Source organism: Oryzias latipes, chromosome 7 (genome assembly GCF_053564925.1).
Source record: "Oryzias latipes strain Hd-rR chromosome 7, Olatipes_Hd-rR_3.1".
NCBI classification, from domain to species: Eukaryota; Metazoa; Chordata; class Actinopteri; order Beloniformes; family Adrianichthyidae; genus Oryzias; species Oryzias latipes.
The window spans coordinates 8,760,773-8,780,438 of record NC_136243.1 but is presented as its reverse complement, the minus strand read 5'-3'; the positions used below and the strand labels follow the sequence as shown (position 1 = coordinate 8,780,438).

General features: G+C 38.4%; 1 protein-coding gene and 1 long non-coding RNA gene across 3 annotated transcripts in view; one reads left to right on the top strand and one right to left on the bottom strand.

Annotated features, from left to right (window-relative positions):
- xkr7b (XK, Kell blood group complex subunit-related family, member 7b) overlaps window positions 1-19,666 on the bottom strand; it is a 107,604-nt gene that overhangs the window by 53,371 nt on the left and 34,567 nt on the right. The window lies entirely within an intron of this gene.
- Window positions 3,680-8,411, top strand: LOC144994015 (uncharacterized). Of its 2 annotated transcripts, XR_013657357.1 has the most exons (5): window positions 3,680-4,643; window positions 5,165-5,222; window positions 5,365-5,426; window positions 6,239-6,334; window positions 6,824-8,411. It is a non-coding gene; the product is annotated as an uncharacterized LOC144994015 (long non-coding RNA). The 2 variants fall into 2 exon arrangements; XR_013657356.1 differs by having other exon boundaries at window positions 3,688-5,222.

Sequence of the window (19,666 nt, the reverse complement as noted above, 5' to 3'; positions counted from 1 at the left end):
ACTCACTGTCATAAGCACACCCTGGACCTGGTTTTAACCCATGGTATAGAGATTAGCCATCTGAGTGTCCTTCTTCATAACCCCATCATTTCTGATCACTTTCTGATTACCTTCCAGTTTACATTAGAACATGCTACTGCCCCAGTGAATAAGAAACAACTTAGAAGAGCCTTAACTGACCGTTCTGTGTCTGAGTTTAAACTCACAGTTCAGCCAGTACTTTGTGATATTCTGAGAAAATACTCTGAGTCCAGCTCCCATAGCATCAGTCCTAGTATAAATGACCAGTTTGTTAATGATGCCTCACAAGTCCTTAGGAGTACACTCCATGTTGTTGCCCCCCAATAACCTAAGTTCATTAGACAAAACTGAGTTTCACAGTGGTTTAACGCTGAAACTCATTCTCTTAAACAAGAAACCCGTAAGTTGAAAAGAGAATGGCGCCGCTCCGGTTCAGAGCCGTCTCTGAATATCTGGAAACATTGCCTATTAAATTATTTTAAAAAAGCTCTGCGTAGAGCTAGAAGCCAGTACTATTCAATCTTAATATCAGAGAATGGAAATAATCCAAGATTTCTTTTTAGCACTATTGCTAAATTAACTCGCAGTCAGAGCTCAGTAGAACCACATGTTCCTGTTTCTCTCAGCTCTGATTATTTTCTTACATTTTTATATATTAGACATACGTTAAATCTAGTTATTCCTACTATCACCCCAGAGTAGGCTGAAGCGGTAGAAGTGAAGGCATCCAAAGAAACCTCGCTTCACTATTCTGGATCAAGTGGAAATAGAATCTATTATTACGTCCTCCAAATCCTCAACTTGTCTGTTAGACCCAATTCCCACTAGACTTTTTAAAAAAACCTTTCACCTAATTAATGATCCCATATTAACAATGATAAATACCTCTCTGGAAACGGGTTACGTGCCACAGTCTTTTAAATATGCAGTTGTTAAACTTCTTCTAAAAAAGGCCAATTTAGATCATGCAACTTGGCCAACTATAGACCGATATCAAACCTGCCCTTTATTTCTAAAATCCTAGAAGAAGTTGTAGTTAGGAAGCTTCACTGCCACCTACAGGACAACGGCCACTTTGAAGACTTTTCAGTCGGGGTTTAGACCCCACCACAGCACTGAAACTTCACTAGTTAGAGTCTCTAATGACTTGTTATTGGCCTCAGAAAAGGGACTACTTTCTATTCTGGTCCTGTTGGACCTCAGTGCAGCCTTTGACACTATCGACCACGGTATTTTACTCCAAAGATTAGAGCATGACATAGGGATCAGAGGATCGGCCCTCCAGTGGTTTAAATCCTATTTATCCGATAGGTACCAGTTCATTAATGTAAATGGACATTCCTCTCAGTACACTCGAGTTAACAATGGAGTCCCACAGGGCTCAGTTTTGGACCCATCCTGTTTATGCTTTATATGCTACCCCTAGGAAATATAATGTTATGCCGACGATACGCAGTTGTATTTATCCATAAAACCTGACCAGAATGACAATATAGAGAAACTGAATGCCTGGACCAGAGACATCAAGACCTGGATGACAATTAATTACCTCCTCTTGAACCCAGAAAAAACTGAGGTCATTATACTAGGTCCTAAAAACCTCAGAGATGCTCTGTCTGCTCAGATAGTCTCCCTGGATGGTGTAAGTATAGCCCCCAATTCCACAGTTAGAAGCCTTGGGGTTTTATTTGACCAGGATTTATCATTTAAGGCTCACATATCTCAGGCGTGTAGAACTGCCTTTTTTCACCTGCGGAATATTGCTAAGATCAGAAATATACTTTCTAAGAGTGATGCTGAAAACTCATCCATGCATTTGTTACGTCGAGGCTGGATTACTGTAACTCCTTGTTAGCAGCGTGTCCTAAGAGTTCCTCAAGAAGTCTCCAGCTTGTTCAGAACGCAGCAGCTAGATTGTTAGCAGGAACTAGCAGAAGAGATCACATCACTCCTGTGTTGGTTTCGCTCCATTGGCTCCCAGTTGATTCTAGAATCAAATTCAAGATCCTCCTGTTAACCTATAAGGCCTTACATGGTATGGCCCCATCCTATATCAAAGACCTCAGTGCCTCACCATCCAAAAAGTACACTTCGCTCCAAAAATGCAGGACTGCTCACCTCCGGGTGAATGGGAGTGCTTCCAGATTCCAGTTGGACCATCTACCTCGTCTCTGGCTCGCCTTTCTCTACTACTGCTTCTACACCTGGCTGTGGATCCTACCTCTGGCTCGTCTCTGCTCTGTACCTGACCAGGTACCTCGTCTCTGCTCCTGCTCCTACACCTGGCTGTGGATCCTGTTTCCGGCTGGACTCGCGCCCCTGACTGTCCCCCCAATTCCATCTGGATGAAGCTCGTCTGCTGGACTTTAAATATGTAGTTGTAGAGTTTGATAAGTTAATTCTTCTCTAAGAGTTCTGGTACATCGCCTGTCCGTCCTGGGGGAGGATCCGTCCTTCATGTGGGCACCCCTGAGGTTTCTCTGTTTTTTCCAGAATATGTTTTTTTTTAGGAGTTTTTCCTTACAGCGAAGGGGGGTCTAAGGGCAGGGATGTCCAGTTTAGTTTAGTCTGTTTAGTTGGTTCAATTTAGTATTTTCCTATTGAATTCTATGTATTCATGACCCTTTTGATTTTATATTTTACTTTTTCAATTACCTATACGAAGCCCATCAACGCGACTGCTGTTGTGACTTCGGGCTATACAAATAAAGTTGAATTGAATTGAAAAATATTGACTCATCTAATAAAGCATTATCACTTTTTTTTTTGTTGTCATGCAGTTTCTATAAGTAATACACCATATACATAAAAAAATGTTTAAGGCATGTCAGTAAGTGATGGCATTCCTACTGTTTGTTCAACTAATGTAGTCGTAAGCTTTGCTAGGATTGTTTAAGGTTCTGAAGGTATTTTAAACTTCCCTACAGTTTTTCAGCATCAGCATCCTGGTTCCTGAACATTTTTGCTGACGGGTGTGTAGCTTTTTAACAGGCAGCTCTCGCAGAGGAAAACACAAACTCATTGTGCATCTTCTTCACAGATATTGCATTAAAACTGGTTAAATCACTGCTGCATGTTAATAAACTTTTGTCAAGGTTGAAAAATTTGGTTTCTATAATGAGATGAAAAAAATAATACAATGAGGGATAAGAACATGAAAAACAAGAGTTGAGAGGTGAAATGACAGGGACAGGGTTGTGCTGAAAAAAAATAAAGAAAGAAATGATATTGCCGGGAAAAGAAGACATGTGACAGATGTGGAGGAATGTGATCGGAAAAAAGAAGATTGTCTGCTGGGCTCTCCCTCCACACACCTCCATTTACACTGGTGCATAGGACACTCGACTGGGGTACATACGACACACACACACACATCCACATTGACAGCACACAAGCACAGGGGTAAGTGAACAAGCTGAAGCAACCTCTTGTCACTGTCACAGCTGCCTGTCCATTCATTAAACTTACTCTGAATGACTTTAATGAGGAATACACACTCTGAATAGGCCAGAATGATGGTGTGTGTGTGTGTGTGTGTGTGTGTGTGTGTGTGTGTGTGTGTGTGTGTTGTACTGCTGTGACAGTGCCAACACATGTGGTTCTAGCTTTTTGATCAATTTAAAAATAAACACATAAAACTATGAGGGGCCGTATAAGACATTATTTATTCTGAACCATTCACATTCATACATTCTTGCTCTCACAGTCATATATACTCTCTTTCGCATACATATATTCTCTTACGCATCCATATATTCTCTCTCTCACATTCAAACATTCTTGCTCTCACAGTCATATATACTCTCTTTCGCATACATATATTCTCACTTGCACATCCATATATTCTCTCTCTCGCATGCATATATATTCTCTTACGCATTCATATATTCTCACTTGCACATCCATATATTCTCTCTCTCGCATGCATATATATTACTTTACACATACATACATTCTCACTCTCATTGTCACTCTTAAAAAAGAATGTATGTATGTGAAAGACAAGTATATATGAACGTGTGAGGAAGAGTTTATATGTGTGTGTGAGAGAGGAGTATGCATGAAACGGAAGTGAGTTTGCATGAAAAGGAAGGCACTTTGAATGAAAAGGAAGGCACTTTGCATGAAACGGAAGGCAGATGATTTCTCGTGCTCTGATTGGACGAGAGGCCGCCACCTCCCATTTTGAACACACTCTAAACCCTATCACTTGTACTGACTCATAACTATTAAGGTTACACAACTTAAATGTCATTTTGTAGTTGATTCAACTATAAAGTATTAAGCTCTATCAAGATTTTTTCAAATTTAACTTAACAGTGCTAAATATTTTAAAGCTTATTTGTATCTAGCACTCAAAAATTTTAAGATCCCTGAAGTAGCGTCATGACGTCATCACGTACTGGTGGGAGGGTCTTTCGTTTTCTCTACGTTAGCTCAGGTGGCCATGTTGGATTTGCCGAATGCGAGTATGCGACGTTTGAAATTGAAAGTCGAGCATTTTATTTTTCTGCAAAGCGTTGCGATTTCGTCCCGCTTCAAGACGCCCCAACCTCGGGTTTTTTTATTCATCCGCCTCATCGCTGATGGTGCCGTCTTGTCTTCAGCCCTGATTTAATTTGGTAAGTATCGTTCATGGTTTATTTTGAATGAATGCTTTAAAAATGCTCTTATACTACCGTAAATGTGGTTTACTGTTGTTTAAACATATGTGTGTTACGATTGTTTTAGAGCTTAATGTGGCAATGCATACATGATTAGTTTGTCATATTAGCAGACGTATGGCGAGCCAAACCCAAAATGCATTTCTGCCCGTAAGTTACGACAGTGATGAGGTTTTTTTTTTTCAGAGGTAGAAATGATCTGTTATGCTGCAATCACACTAAACGTGATCCGCGTGTGAAATTTGCGTTGGAGGCCTCTGTCTGTGGCTAAAGTTTGCTGCTGGACATTTGTCCAAAAATGTCACTCAAAGCCTCTAACGGTTGTGTGGGAGGAGCTACCGCCAACAGTTTTAAGCCTGGTTGCTACATGGAAGCATTGGGTTTTGAATGCAGCTTTAAGCTTTTATAAATCAGTGATCTCCGTTATAAAAAAGGTTTTTGTAAAAATAAATTAATCAACGTGCTCGTGTTGTGTTCAGGTACCGAACTACAGAGTGTTCAGTGTTTCACCTCCAGGTAGACGTCAAGGCCAGCGAGGTAACCTGTCTCAGTTATTTGTCTAGAGCTATTTAAAAAAAACAAAAAATGCAATAGGTTGTGTAGTGCAATAAATGTTTTTTGATCAGAATATAATTGAAACATTTTTTAACATTGAAAAATCTCTTTTGGACTTTTTCAGATACTGAACTTCAGAAAGTTCACCAGAAAGTCACCATTTCACCAGAAAAGACCTGTCAGTGGGTGAGTTTTATACTTATTTAATACATTCATCCTAAACTATTACCATTATTAGATTTATACGGCAGCATGGAAACATTTATGCACATTTTAACTAGCCAAAGGTCTAAATAGAGCTGAAATTATTTACAATTTAACTAAACATATTTAGATTGCAGGCTGAAGGTGGCACAATGGAATGGAGGTGCAAGTTGTGTTCTGTTACTTTGGCACTATGCAGTACTACATATAATACTGCAGTACTACATAGCCAATATTCCAAAGTGTTTCCACTGCCATGTATGTGGAGACACTTTGGAATATTGTCATGTCTTTATGACAGTATATTACAATAATAAAATGATGTTGCATTAGCACCATTCCATCATTTGAAACCATGAAAACTCATCTGTCAAGATCTTAAACGGATTTATGTAGAGTAGATGCAGTCAGAGGAAATTGTGCAGTTTTTACATGTTTGTGTAACTTAAAGCTGCCCTTTTCTGAGACCAAGTCCACCAAAACAGACAGGAACTGGCCAGCTTGGTTAGGATTTATGACCTCCAGGTGAATTTCTAATGTGCATAATTCAAAAACGGATAACAAATCATTTGTAAACAGCTGTAAGAAGCCACGGTGTAACTTGCCTTAAAAATGACTTTGGGTCTTTGAACTGAAGTGGATCATGACATAAACACTGTATTGTCCTCTTACTAGAAATAGACATCTAGAAAAGATATCATTTTTTTATTTCTTAAAGTTCCTTAAATAAATATTGGAAGTGTTTGCCCTTCATTTGCTTCAATAGTAATGTATATTTCTTTTTATTCTTTTAGGACCAGCGTGACGTGAACATGAGACGGGCACTTGTCCTCCTTGCACTTCCTGTTTATCTGCATGAAGATGCCTCCAACTTCTTCAAGACCTGTACAGTAAGTGCACACGACTCCCTGTCAATGGTTTTCACTAATCCTTTAATATTGATTGAGATTTTATTGAGTGACATAATAAATAGGGCAATTGTTTGTAGTTTGTAAACTGAGTGATATTTTTAAATGGTTTTAAAAATGAGACGGAAGATGAAAGGCGAACATCAGGGACTCCTGATCGGAAGGAGTGGAGTTTCGTTTACCTTTTCTGCTCCTGATCCATCATTATTTGAATAAAGAAAAATGAAGCTTTAGTCTTAAATTATTTTATAAATGTCCTCCTTCAGAAAAATGCTAAAGAACTTTTTAAAAACACAATTTTAATTGGAGTTGGTCCTTAAAACATCATAGCCAGTTGATTAAAAGCTAACAGAATGTTAGCATGAAAAGATTCCCATTGACAGATGGCAGGAATGTCAGTTTTGGACATTAGTGTGATGAATATCTTTGAGGGTCTGAACTCATCTGTGTTTTTTGTTTTGTATTTTCCAGAATACCAGACCTCACAGACACCGCTGTGGGTATCTTCTCAGTTGTCGTGGTGACGCTCCTGATGCTGCCGTCAGTGGTCCCACACATCTGGCTGACTAATCTCTTCTAACTCTTCGGGGACATCTATGCTCTGGACCTACAGCACCCCAAAAAACTTGAACTTGCCTTCATATTTATTCAGAATGCTGTCTTGAGCCTTGAGGACAGCAAACCACTGAAAGGACATTTATTGACGCTGAAGAATGTTTCGTTGAGTGGGTCTTCCAGAATGGACTATTTGTTGGTTTAAGTGTTATGTAACTAATGTGTTTTGTTGTGATCATTTGCTTTTTCTGCCGTACATTACAAAACCAACTCTTTTTGTCAATATGTTGTGTGGCACTCTTATAATGCAGTTTTATTGCACTTATTGTTTCTTCATCCTCTTGATATTTGTGCTTTTTTTTAAAGAGCAATTAAAAAAGTGTATTATGCAATCACTATTGTGTGGCCTTCACGTTTGTTGGTTTTTATCAATGTTAGCCTTTAAAATGTAGTGGGGCAGTATCAATATCTCTGTTTAGAATACATTTTAAGCTGAAGAATTTTAAATATTTTCAATGCTACACATTTAATGAGTTAAAGAATTTATAAAGCATTTGAGTGAATTTTACATATTTTATGAGTTAAGTAATATAAAAATATAGTTAGTTAAAGCGTTTTTTTAGTTGGAAAATATTAAAAACTTTAAGTAAATAATCTCTTTTATAAGTTGAGGAATCTTAATATTTTTTATATGAAATAATACAAATGTAAGCCAACTGACAATATGAATTTTAATAAATGTTAACTTAAAAGTTTTAATAATATAACTTAACTGTTGCGTAATCTGTTACACAATAATTTTTAAGTTCAGTCAACTCGCTAGGGATTACAGTGCAGACGCTAACATGAACCAGCAAGAAATCCCAAATTAACAGACTTGTGGTGTGGAAAGGTATGTTTTTCAGCTAGCAGGAATAATCAAAGTATCCGTTCTCTGTTTCAAAATGAGATTGCCACAAAACCGTATGTTATCTCATACTGGAACAGCTTTGGATGTAGAATTCAGTGGGAAAAGGTTTGGACCCTGCCACAAAAATATTTCATCACCAATAAAATCAGAGAAATTTCTTTCAAAATTCTTCACAAATTTTATCCAGTGAAACATTTCTTTACTAAGTTTAAAAAAGATCTGGACATAAACTGTTCATTCTGTCATTCCTCACCAGAAACTGTGCCTCATCTTTTTTGGTTTTGCTCTTTCACTCAACTATTTTGGAAAGATGTGATACATTTTATAAGAACTCATCTATGTGAAGATTATAGATTATTTTACGAGCATATTATTTTTGGATATTTTACACAAGAAAGACTTAATGCAGAAAAAATATATGTAGTTAATTTACTTATAATTATGGCTAAATACTTTATACACAAGTGTAAATATGCCAACAAAAAAACCGTGTTTTATGTTTTTCAGAAAGAAATGGTTTTGTATGTGAACAGTATTAAATCTTCCACTAACAAAAAAGCTGTCAGAACAGTTGAAACATGGTCTCTCCTGAAACTTTAACAGATTCCTTTGCCTTATTATTTTTGTTTTCTTTTTGCATAACCTGTTTTACATGGTTATCATTATGTTTTTTTGTTCATTCTCATGGCGAACGTGAAGATTGTATTTTGCACACAGTGGAGTTTTGTGTTTGGTATTTTGTTTGTGCAAGATATTGTTAATAAAGTTTATTTTTTAAAAAAAACGAACCGGCAAGAAGTAGCCACGGGGGTCCTGCAGCCATCGGAACCTTAAGAAATATTTCATCTCCACCTCACCGTTGCCTTTTTTAAGAAATGACAGCTGGTTTTCCCACATTTATATGTAGTTATGGATCGAAAACAAGAGGAATTTGTTTTAATGTAAATGCGTGTTCCAGCGTCTACAGGAAGTGTCGCCCATAATTCACGCAAAGGCTCATGGGGGCTAGGAATAAGGTGGATACGGATTTTCTGTTTCGGTGGCACTTCTATTACCATTATTGGTATTTGAGACATTCCTTTGTGTCTCTAGAGATGCAGACAGATTTGTGACCACTTGAGGTGAAGATAAAATATTTCTTAAGGTTCCGATGGCCTTCTTATTGGTTCGTGTTAGCGTCTGTTCAAAATGGGAGGTGGCGGCCTCTCGTCCAATCAGAGCACGAGAAATCATCTGCCTTCCGTTTCATGCAAAGTGCCTTCCTTTTCATTCAAAGTGCCTTCCTTTTCATGCAAACTCACTTCCGTTTCATGCATACTCCTCTCTCACACACACATATAAACTCTTCCTCACACGTTCATATATACTTGTCTTTCACATACATACATTCTTTTTTAAGAGTGACAATGAGAGTGAGAATGTATGTATGTGTAAAGTAATATATATGCATGCGAGAGAGAGAATATATGGATGTGCAAGTGAGAATATATGCATGCGAAAGAGAGTATATATGACTGTGAGAGCAAGAATGTATGAATGTGAGAGAGAGAATATATGGATGCGTAAGAGAATATATGTATGCGAAAGAGAGTATATATGACTGTGAGAGCAAGAATGTATGAATGTGAATGGTTCAGAATAAATAATGTCTTATACGGCCCCTCATATAAAACTGTCAGAAAAAAGAAATCAATTCATGGGAGACAGTTCAAATGGTTGCAATGGAACACTTCTGTTTGTGTGAATAACCTTCATAATTCACTCAGATAGATTCTCATCGCTTTTTATGCCACACGGTAGCTGAAGGTTTGGATGCAAGAGGTAAAGAAGTTGATCGGGAAAGATCTAAACACATTGGTAGAGATAGATTGAGACCCTGATGTTTACTCCAACCACCGCTTGGCTAAATATTTACAGTTTAGGATTTTAACATATATTGAATTGCTCCTATTCCCACACACATACATGAGACTATTCAATGATGATGAATCACACTCAATGCTATAATAGGTTTATTATCATAGGATTTGTTCTATTCAAACTTATTTTATTTTTATTACTGGGGAAACAACTTCAATCTCTTCAAATGCTTGACCTTTCTTTTGCATCCCTGGAATTCTTGGCGGTAATTTAATAGATTTTGTAGGTTCTAAGCCTTTGCTTTCAGAGCACACTTGAAACTTGAAGCCTTTAATATTTATCAAAGCAGCTGTTGCAGTCATTGTGGAGCTCAGACATACATCTCTACATTGGTGTTTTTCCAAGAATTTTGGACTATCTATTCATCTTCTATTTCTGTTCTATTCCTGGAAGGTTCAGAGATGCTGGAGCCAATCTTTTCTACTGTAGGGCAAAGGCCGGTTGCCCAGTTGTTTGGCACATGGGAAATCCTGGTTTGTTTCCCAGTGTGGGTGCTTAGGCAACACCCTTCATGCTACTGCCTAACTATGTAGCCACAAAGGGGCTAAGTCTGGGTCTCCCTGTGCCGGTCGTCAACCCGGATAAAACACAGGGTTATGTCAGGGCATCCAACACAAAGATCTCTGCCAAACTGAATAGCTAATTGGCTGTGGTGCTCCCTGAATGGTAATGTTAAAAGATGAACTTTGAAGTCTGTTAATTAATGGTTGGAGAGTTACGGTAGTCCAATTTAAACATTGGATCTAAAGCTCTGGTGTTAAAGGGTTAAGCAACATAATTACCCTTGTCTCTAAAGTAAGTATTTAACAGGATTGGGGAAATGTAAGGATAGTGTGTCAGTTGAAGCAATAATGAGTTTGCGCTTTAAAAATATTCAAATGTACCAGAAACTTGTAATTGATACGGTTTGGTAAAATATGTTGACATTTCTTAAACATGACAGGCATGAAAGAGCAGTGAACCTTGAGCTCATGCAGATCAGCCTCCTCACAGTAAAATCTCACTGACACTGCCTGTCAGCTCTGTCTGCGTTTCTGTCTCTCAATGGGGACGTGAGATTACATACCAACTGGATTCTTGCGTGTGATATAGCTATTATCTATCTATTTTAATGAGGACATCAACTGTCTGACACTTCACCAGTTTTACCTGTTTGTCAAAACATGACACAAACACAACAAACACAAACATGTGTGTCCACCACTTTCATCGAAACATCCCAATCAGACACTGCACATTCTCACAATAAGGCCAAAAGTCTTTGAATTTAATTATGAGACATCAGAGTGCCTTTATAAAGGGGAAACAGTACAACCAGGAGGTGGGATGACTGACTAGTTTCTTCTGGACAATTATTCTGCTTTTCTTTTTCTTCAAGAAAAAATAAAAATTAAGCTTTTTTTGTGGTTTTTCAAGACCAGTTATGCTCTGTTTTTACTGAGTGTCAATCAAACAGAAGTCTTTAAAAAAAATGTTCTTTTTCTGAATATATTTGAGAGCAACTTTAATCTTTCCTGTATTATTATGTCTATCATCATGTTGCTCCCATTCACCTTTGATTAACCTGTCTGCTCTTGTTCCTGTGAAATCCCTGCTTTTCTATTTATTGGTGTGACCTTTATCTTTCCTGGACAGCAGTGCACATTTGTACCATTAGATCCTCCAAATGCATTCCCATGCTATGAAACAAGATGAATTTTCACTGTTTTTACATTAATTCTAAGACCTGTCCTTGTAAAGCAGAGTAAGTTGAGCCTTCACTTGTGAGTCCCGAATATTGACTAAAATAAAAATCAGAGAGACTACAAATATCAAAATTGCAAGTTAGGGTAACACCTAAACAAATTGCCAGAAGTAATATTTTCTGTTAGTTTAATCACAATATAAAAGGAAACAGCTGAGATTAGATTCTCATGAAATCTTGTAGGTAGAAATTATCTCTGAATTTGGAAGGCATCATCTTCACAATGGTTAGCATGTTGGCCGGCATATTTAGCTCACGCAAATCGTCCACTCCTTCCATGGCAATAGAACAGGTTCTAAGGAAAAGACTGTAGTCTTGGAGTGATTTGAGGTCTTCTGTCTTAATTGGCAACCATGTAAGAGCTTTTTCCATCTATGCAGATGCAACTTGATGTTCATTTCCAAAATGCTCCCTTAGTTAGTGCTTTAGCTTTAATATAGCCCCTGTCTGGAGTAATATGTTGACAGCTTTTCACCATTTATTTTTGCGTGATCCCTGGTGTACTGCTCCAGGAAATACAGTTGATCACTGTAATCGTTCGAATTTATTTCCACACCATTTTCAAAAGCTTTCATAAGTGCATTATAGTTTAATGGGTCTCCATCAAAAATTGGTATTTCTTTCTTTGATAATGATGAGAGGCATTGCTGTCAAATCAAGAGCGTTGTTTTTTTTATTCTGCTTTCTCATAAGTCCCTGCACATTGTTGTAATGTTCATCTCTTGACTCTGATTCTGCATTCAAAGGGCTTCTGTATTGTGCCTTTTCATTATTGTTGTGGTTCTCTGAATATTGTCTGGGTTCATAGTGGGGTTCATAGTCAATATATAGCGGTAGAGATTTCCTTTTAGGCCTTGTTCCTTCATCCAAGGGTTCTTGTTTAGTATCTCTTTGTTTTAGTAATGGTTGTGGAATAAATGAATTTGCATCAACATTGAGAACCATTTCTTTTGCTGTTTCTTTTTCCAAGTAAGAATCCATTCCATCAGAATATTTAGTTGACTTCTTTGACCTTTTGACACTTTGAGATCGTAACACATTCAATTTAGCCACATGTGCTGCAATGTCTTCATCCATTTTAAGTTGCTCCTTCTTCCTCTTCAGATATTCATCTTGTTCTTCCAGTTCATGTTTTTCCTTTAGTAGCTTGCCATTAACGCTGCCAGGTCAGCTTCTGTTTTCAGACATGCAGACGAAGTAGAAGAAACAACAGACCTTCTCCCAGAAGGTCTGGCGTTTTATTTTCCATGTTTGACACACTGTCGTCTTGCATGTCTTCTGTACTGAGCAGAGATGCAGTGACATTTATTTGTGGACCATCCTCTTTTAGATATTGAAGCATTTCTTCATCTTTTACAGCTGGAACTGATTGAACCAAATGGAGGCGTCCATTTTGTTGCAAGTCTTCAGACCCATTCAACCATCTTTCAACATCTTCTTTAAACGCATTAGTGTATGTTATGATGCTGTCAAACCCCTCATTTTGCTTGTTTTGCTCATCCTCCATGAATAAAAGCATCAAAACAGCATGTGAGGCAATAGCAGTTACACAAAATGGATTTAATTTCTTGAAACATGATTGGACGTGTGAAACATTTTCTTTTGTCTTCATAAGTGATTTAATTTCTGGTATAAGTGATTTCATTTTACCAACTGCTATTTTTTGTTCATGTTGAAGCTTTTCAGTTTTATTTGCCAACGCCTTGGGCGTGGGTTTAATCAGTCTTTAATCACGCTCCATTTTAATCAGTCCTTCAGTCATTAATTTCATTCAATGTTTGTTCATTTCAAAACATGCAGCATCAGCGTGATTATGGGATATTTCATTCTATAGCCCCCTTTGGATCTTGTCGTCACGGAAGCAAAATAAACTTTATCCAAATAATATCCATATTTGGAACAAAAATAGCGGAGCACCAACTTCCCCAATAGAGGACTCCACACGTCACAGCATTGCGTCACTCAGCAAAAAGTCACTCAGCATCGGAACGTTTTGTGCAGAACTAAAGCTCCTTCTTTAGTCACGAGCCAGACGATTGCTCCCAATCTTCAAACACTTGAACTGCAATCCTTCCACTGGCACAGCTTCCATGCGCACATCCACAGGTGGTCTTACCTGGCTGTACTTCGCTTTGATAGCAGCTCCTCCGTAACCCTTGTGCTATTTTAGGCACGTTAACGTTGGGAGTTGGGTCATCTAGACCCACTAGTCAGTGCTCTGAACCTTTTTTCTTCAATGATCTGTGATCTTCACTGGTGTCCATGGATTACATGAAATCTTTCCACCTTTATCCACCTTTGTCATGGTAGGGAGAACACGTCAATGTAAGGGTGGGCTCATCTAAGATAGCACAAGGGTTAAACTTTCTCCGATGTCCATGTAACTGAATCCTCCTTTGTTTCTCCAAATCTCAGCTCCATTTTTCTATCTCTTATATCTGTGTTTTTTGGCCTTTTTTTGTTGACAAAAATGTAGCGACTTCAATTGCTCAAAACCAAACAGTCGCTGAGAGGCTGGTGCTGGGTGGGTTCAGGTATTGAATGACGCACTCAAAAAACCGTAGAGCATAAAGAAGTTTGTGTTTTGAAGTGTTAATAATGAAAAATGAAGGTAATTAAATCCACTTATTATATTGTGATCAAAAAAGAGAAAAAACAAGGAATCAAGAAAAAATGTATATAGCGTGCAAATCGTATAAAGCGGTGAACAAAAAATACGGCAACCCAGCAGCACCCCCCCCCCCCTTACATCTTACACAGGGAAAAACCACAGGTGAGTTAAAGTCAATTAATGTCCCCGCCCACAAACATGTGACCCACCAGCTGATTACCCTAATCAATGACCTATAATCAAAACAAATCTATATTAATTCACCATAAGAAAGACCACACTTAATTCATGGCACCTACACCTGTTCTTTTTTCAAATATAGTAATTACTGTTACTGCTAAGGTTAATATTGGACTGCTGAGCTTAACAATGTAGTTTGACCTTCATGGAGAGACTGGAGATGGGGACTGGAATTTGAGACTTGAGCTGCACTTAGGTTCTACTGAAACTCAAGAACTTGAAACTTGTGAACAAAGTTTATTTATTTTTTAATTCATTTTTAGTTCCAGAACATCAGTCAGGTTTCAAAATAAAAGCTTTCTTCACAGAGTTTATTTCGTGTGAATGCAGAAACACCAATTCCCTTTTTTTGTGTCAACACAAAGTTTTAAAACTAGTTCCATCACAAATTGTTATTTAAAAAAAAACAAAAACAAAAAACTTTCTGTGGGCTTGAACTTAAAAGCAAAGCGTTCAGGCTTGACTTGGTCCTGCTAAAAGGGATTTGTGAAGACCTCTAGGGAAACCCTTTCACAAATAGACAAACAGCAACACGTTCTGTTTGGGCATGTCGTACTCAGAAGCCAAACTTTTCAGCTCTTTGATCCCACAATGGTGGAATCTCCCGTTCGTCTCAGCATTTACAGCAGCATCGCTGGCAATGGTCAAGGAAAGGCTGAGAACTGAATTATGTTGCAACTCTTGAGACTCAGAAAAAGTATTGACTAAGATGTTTTTTGGTGATTTACCACACTGTGTGAGCCTGACTTGAATTGTTGCTTCTTTTGTTTCTCATTTGTTAGTAGTTTAAATAAAAGTGTCTGCTGAATAACTAAATATATAATAAAAAATGTCTTGCAGTGGCCTTTTGGATATCAAGTTAACTTAAAAGGCATCATCCAGGTTGACTTTGTGTTTCAAATCTTCTCCTTTGAAAAAAACACATTTCAACAAATGTTTCTTCCTCTTGTTGATTTAAAAAGAATTCCTAGATTAATAGCAGTAATACAAAATATAAAAGTACTAGGACTACTTGAATGCTTAGCCGTCTTACTACAGGCCATTCAGCTAGCACTAACATGTACATCAGGTTAGAGTTTGAAACATGCATGTATCTTTCTACACAGGTGTTTCCAATCTACACACAGCCTCCAGCAACTTATTGAGCCTTGGTGCCATGAAAGCTATGCACTTACTCATAGATCATTAGTTGCACCTAATAAATTACATTTTCTCCCAGGAGGCAATTGTTTTAGCTGCTGAAGTAGGAGGTCATTACACCATGTCCCTACAGGCTGATGTCAACCACAAGTTTTGAAAAACATCTGGTAACATTTCGGGTGGCCATTAGTTTATCCATGACATTTTTCCTGGGGTGGACAGCGTTTCCACAGAGCTCATGGGATGCATTGCTTAGAGAACATTCATGAGTTATAAGGGGATTGAAATGCGTAATAAAATGAACAAAATGTAATCGGTCATTGCAGTTGTCCCATTCACTACATTCCTTCCTACTCTGGTTTAAAAAAAACAGAAATTCTGCAAACTTTGCATGTTACCAATCTTAATGTGAAGAAATGTAGAACATTTAAAAAGATTAAGAATATTTTGAATATTAAACTTGAATTATAAAAAAAGAAGTAATTGCACCTGACATTTCCCTCTACAGTGGTGCAAAAAAGTATTCAGTCAGCTACCAATTCTGCAAGTTCCCCCACCTAAAAAATGAGAGAGTCCTGTAGTTTTCATCTTATAGGTATACCTATACTATGAGAGACATAATGACAGCATCCATCTTCTTGCCCCACTGTATCCCTTTTCGGGATACCGAAAAGGGATACAGTGGGATACAGTGGGACCGTTTGGTGAAGGCGGGGCACATTTGGACAGGTTGCCAGATTGTTGGCGAGCCCTAAAATCACTGGAAAACAGGCAGGGTTGTGGGGCTTGTGTACCAGGGTTGGCCAGCCCTGTTCAAGGCACAGCCAGGGGGTCTGTGTGTGGGGACCCTGAAATGTTATCTCTGCTTTCTGCAGAGATTAAACCAGGATCTTCACCTTATCTCGGAGCAGTTCACAGTTGAGCGTGAAGCAGCTGAAATGATAATTAGCACGTTGGAGGCTGTGGTTCTTGACCGAGAAATGGTGGTTTGCTATCAGCCATTCACATGTCTGAGTGTGTCTTTGGATGTTTGAGTGAGAGAAGGACAGAAAGAAGAACAAAAGAGGGAGAAGGAGCTCTCTGGATGCATTCCCAGAACATAAACTGTGGTCGAAGAATTAAATTAGACTCTTCTGCACATTTTTGCTTCACTTTTCAGTCTCCATCTGTCACACAGTCGCACTGAGGCAACACTTATTTCATATGCACTCACACTCATGTGCTTGTATTGATTTTTATTGTTCCATCCATCCTTGTCCCTGACAGTCACTCCTCCCCTCCACTCCTTGATGTGCATGTGTGCATTCGTGCCTCAGCCTCTCTGCAGAAATCTTTAACACAGCAAAGTGGGACGAATTCCTCAGGATGAATGACAGATCAGCAGCTCGACGTCCGAGGGATTGCATTCTGGACACTATTTTTTCATCTCTTAAAACAAGACAAATGGAAAAGCACAAAGCTTTTGATTTACAGATAAGATTTCAACTTTAACACATTTCTACGGGGCTCTTGGTTTGTATGTCACGTTTACAGGTGCGCTCTTTGTATCGAAGCTGTTAAATCTGAGTCAAGACGTTCATTTTCAACTGAAAGAGTGGCACCACGTGTTAATGCGTCCTTGGGCAGGACACTCAGCACTCAGTTTTTTTTCTAAAGCTTTCCCTTGAGTGAGATTTTAAAGGCAAATCCCATCGTGTTTGAAATGTGACTAAGAAACACACTGTGGAGAACTTTGGAGGACCTAAAACGTATAAGATAATGTAATTGTATAGCATTCAACTGAAGCCTTCCTGTTTCATCCTGTGGAAGGTTTCAAGTAAAACTGGATGAATCAATATGCAGTATTTTAAGATTGTTGTGCAAGTTAGTATTTTGTAACCAGTGTCCTGTTTTTAGATCAATAGTAATCTTTGATAAACTTCTTAACACTATAGAAGTTCATCATACTTTAAACTCATACACATTGTCTAATGTTAAAATGTCCAAACATCTGTGCAGGTAAAACACTACTAGAACTTGATTATCTGTACTCTACTGTGTTACGACACGAAGCAATACTTTACTTCCTGCATAACTTTAGGAATTACTCTGAGTACTCAGGCCCTAAGTGGAGGCAAGTGGAGGCTGGAATGGTGACTTCACACAGACTAGCTGCTTCTACTATAAAATTGTGCAAATTGAATTTGGGATGATAAATGTACCTAATTATAATACGACAATTTTAAGAAAAATCGTATTTATCCCAAAAAAGTTTTTTTTGCTAGGAGGGGGTGGTTTTAGAGGCGTTTTAAAATTGACATATTTCACAAAACTACAATTGCAAGACTTTTTTTTCAACCTAAATGGGTCAGATAGCGATGACAATGCGTTTCTCGGTAGGAACTGGTGGCCTCGGGCACTGGACAGCGAGCGCCACGAGACGTCCCACAGCATCATACAGCTCAAGAAAAGTTGAGCGTGTCATGTGGAACTGTTGGATCTGAAACTCTTCTGTAAAATCACCAACCACCATTTCCCAAAATGGCTTCATCCGCAGCCGCTGCCACATGTAAGGAGCTCGCCGCTCCACGGCCTGAAGAAGACGCCGACGTCTCCTTTGATGGATGATGATGAGCGCTATAGTGCCGGGGCAGAAATCTGAATGTATCTGCTGTAAATTAAAGTATTGTTCACATCCGTCGCCATGTTTTGAATGAATGACTTATCGAGTGAGTTGGTTCATGTTTAGTCACATAATCATGATTTAATGGAAATTGTGTTTTTTTTTGTTTTCATTTCTAGAGTCTTAATACAGTTTTGTGCATATGTGTCATGGAGACACAGCTATTGACAGAGTTACCCACTTGCCCTGATGCAAAGTCTACGGCATTTTGAGGCAGATTTAAGAGATGTACAGTTTTAACATGATTTTAGACACATGGCTGTTTAAAGCAACCTGTGCAGGGTGTACACCACCTTTACTAAAGACAGCTGGGTAATTTCCAGAAAACTCTGAGACCCCACTTAGAAACAGAAAGAGCACAGATAACACATGAATGAATCTTTACAGCACATTTCTTTAAAATTCTGGTACAAGTTTCCGTGGACTTGTCTTAGTCTATCAAGTGTTTACAAACAGAATAGATAAATTGTGGTGATGCTCAAGTGTCAAAGTGGAGTAGATTCAAATTTTACTTAGTGAAGGACAACAAGGGGAAAAAAAGTCATCTTACAAGTCTTGTGTTAGGTTAGTAAAATCCTCCACAAAGGTTTGAACCTTCACATACTCGATCCATCCCTCTACTGAGATGAAACCTCTTACTAACATCTAGCTTTTCCAATTCCTCCCTTCATCATCTCTTTCATCCCTCCCTTTTCTCCTCAGTTTCTCCATAAACTCAGTTTCCCTCCTTTTTCTCTGCTGTTTTTGCTCCAGACTTTTCTATCACGATTTCTAATTTTCCGTCACATCTCACATAGAAAAATAGTATTTTCTTCACCTTTGTGTGGAAAGAAAACCATAAAACTGCCATATTCCATGTGTCCTTTAATAAAATACACAATCAATTCAGAATAGACACTTTATTTAAATGTGTGTCCAATAGGTTCCTGTTCCTGCAAAGATTTGGTCCGTTTCTTAAAGAGGACTCTAAAATAAATGTCCTTCTTGAAATTGTGGTGGTTTCATTTCATGAGATGATTAATGTTGTTGTGAGGTACCAACAGAAAAGCATTATTTTTCCAGGATCTGACCTTTCAGTAAAATCATTTCACTGCATAGGAGGTTTAAGAAATCATATATTTGGCGTAATAACAGAACAGCTTAGGAGCTGAGTCATTACCTCTTGAGCAAATCACCAGCGAGGTAAAATCTTCCCTCCAGAGTCTTCCTCGTTGTGTCACAGTATGAACAGAGAAGCCTGTTCCTGCCAAGGTTGGGTGATCCATCAGACAGCGCTGACGTGGGGTTAGGTTCACCGTTGTTTTTGCTTTCTTCCTTGCCAACAGTCACTGCTTATCTCAGAGGATTTTAACCTGCAACCTTGATCCTGTGGGTTTTTGTTGCCCTCAGTACAGGCTGCAGGCTTAGCCTTCCTGCTGTTGGAATATCATAGCTCAAAGTGAGCAGACAAGAAGGGAGAAATGAGACCATTGTGACCTGCAGCGATGTCTCCCAAGTCGCATTGGCTTGTGTTACTCTGTGAGCACTTAAAG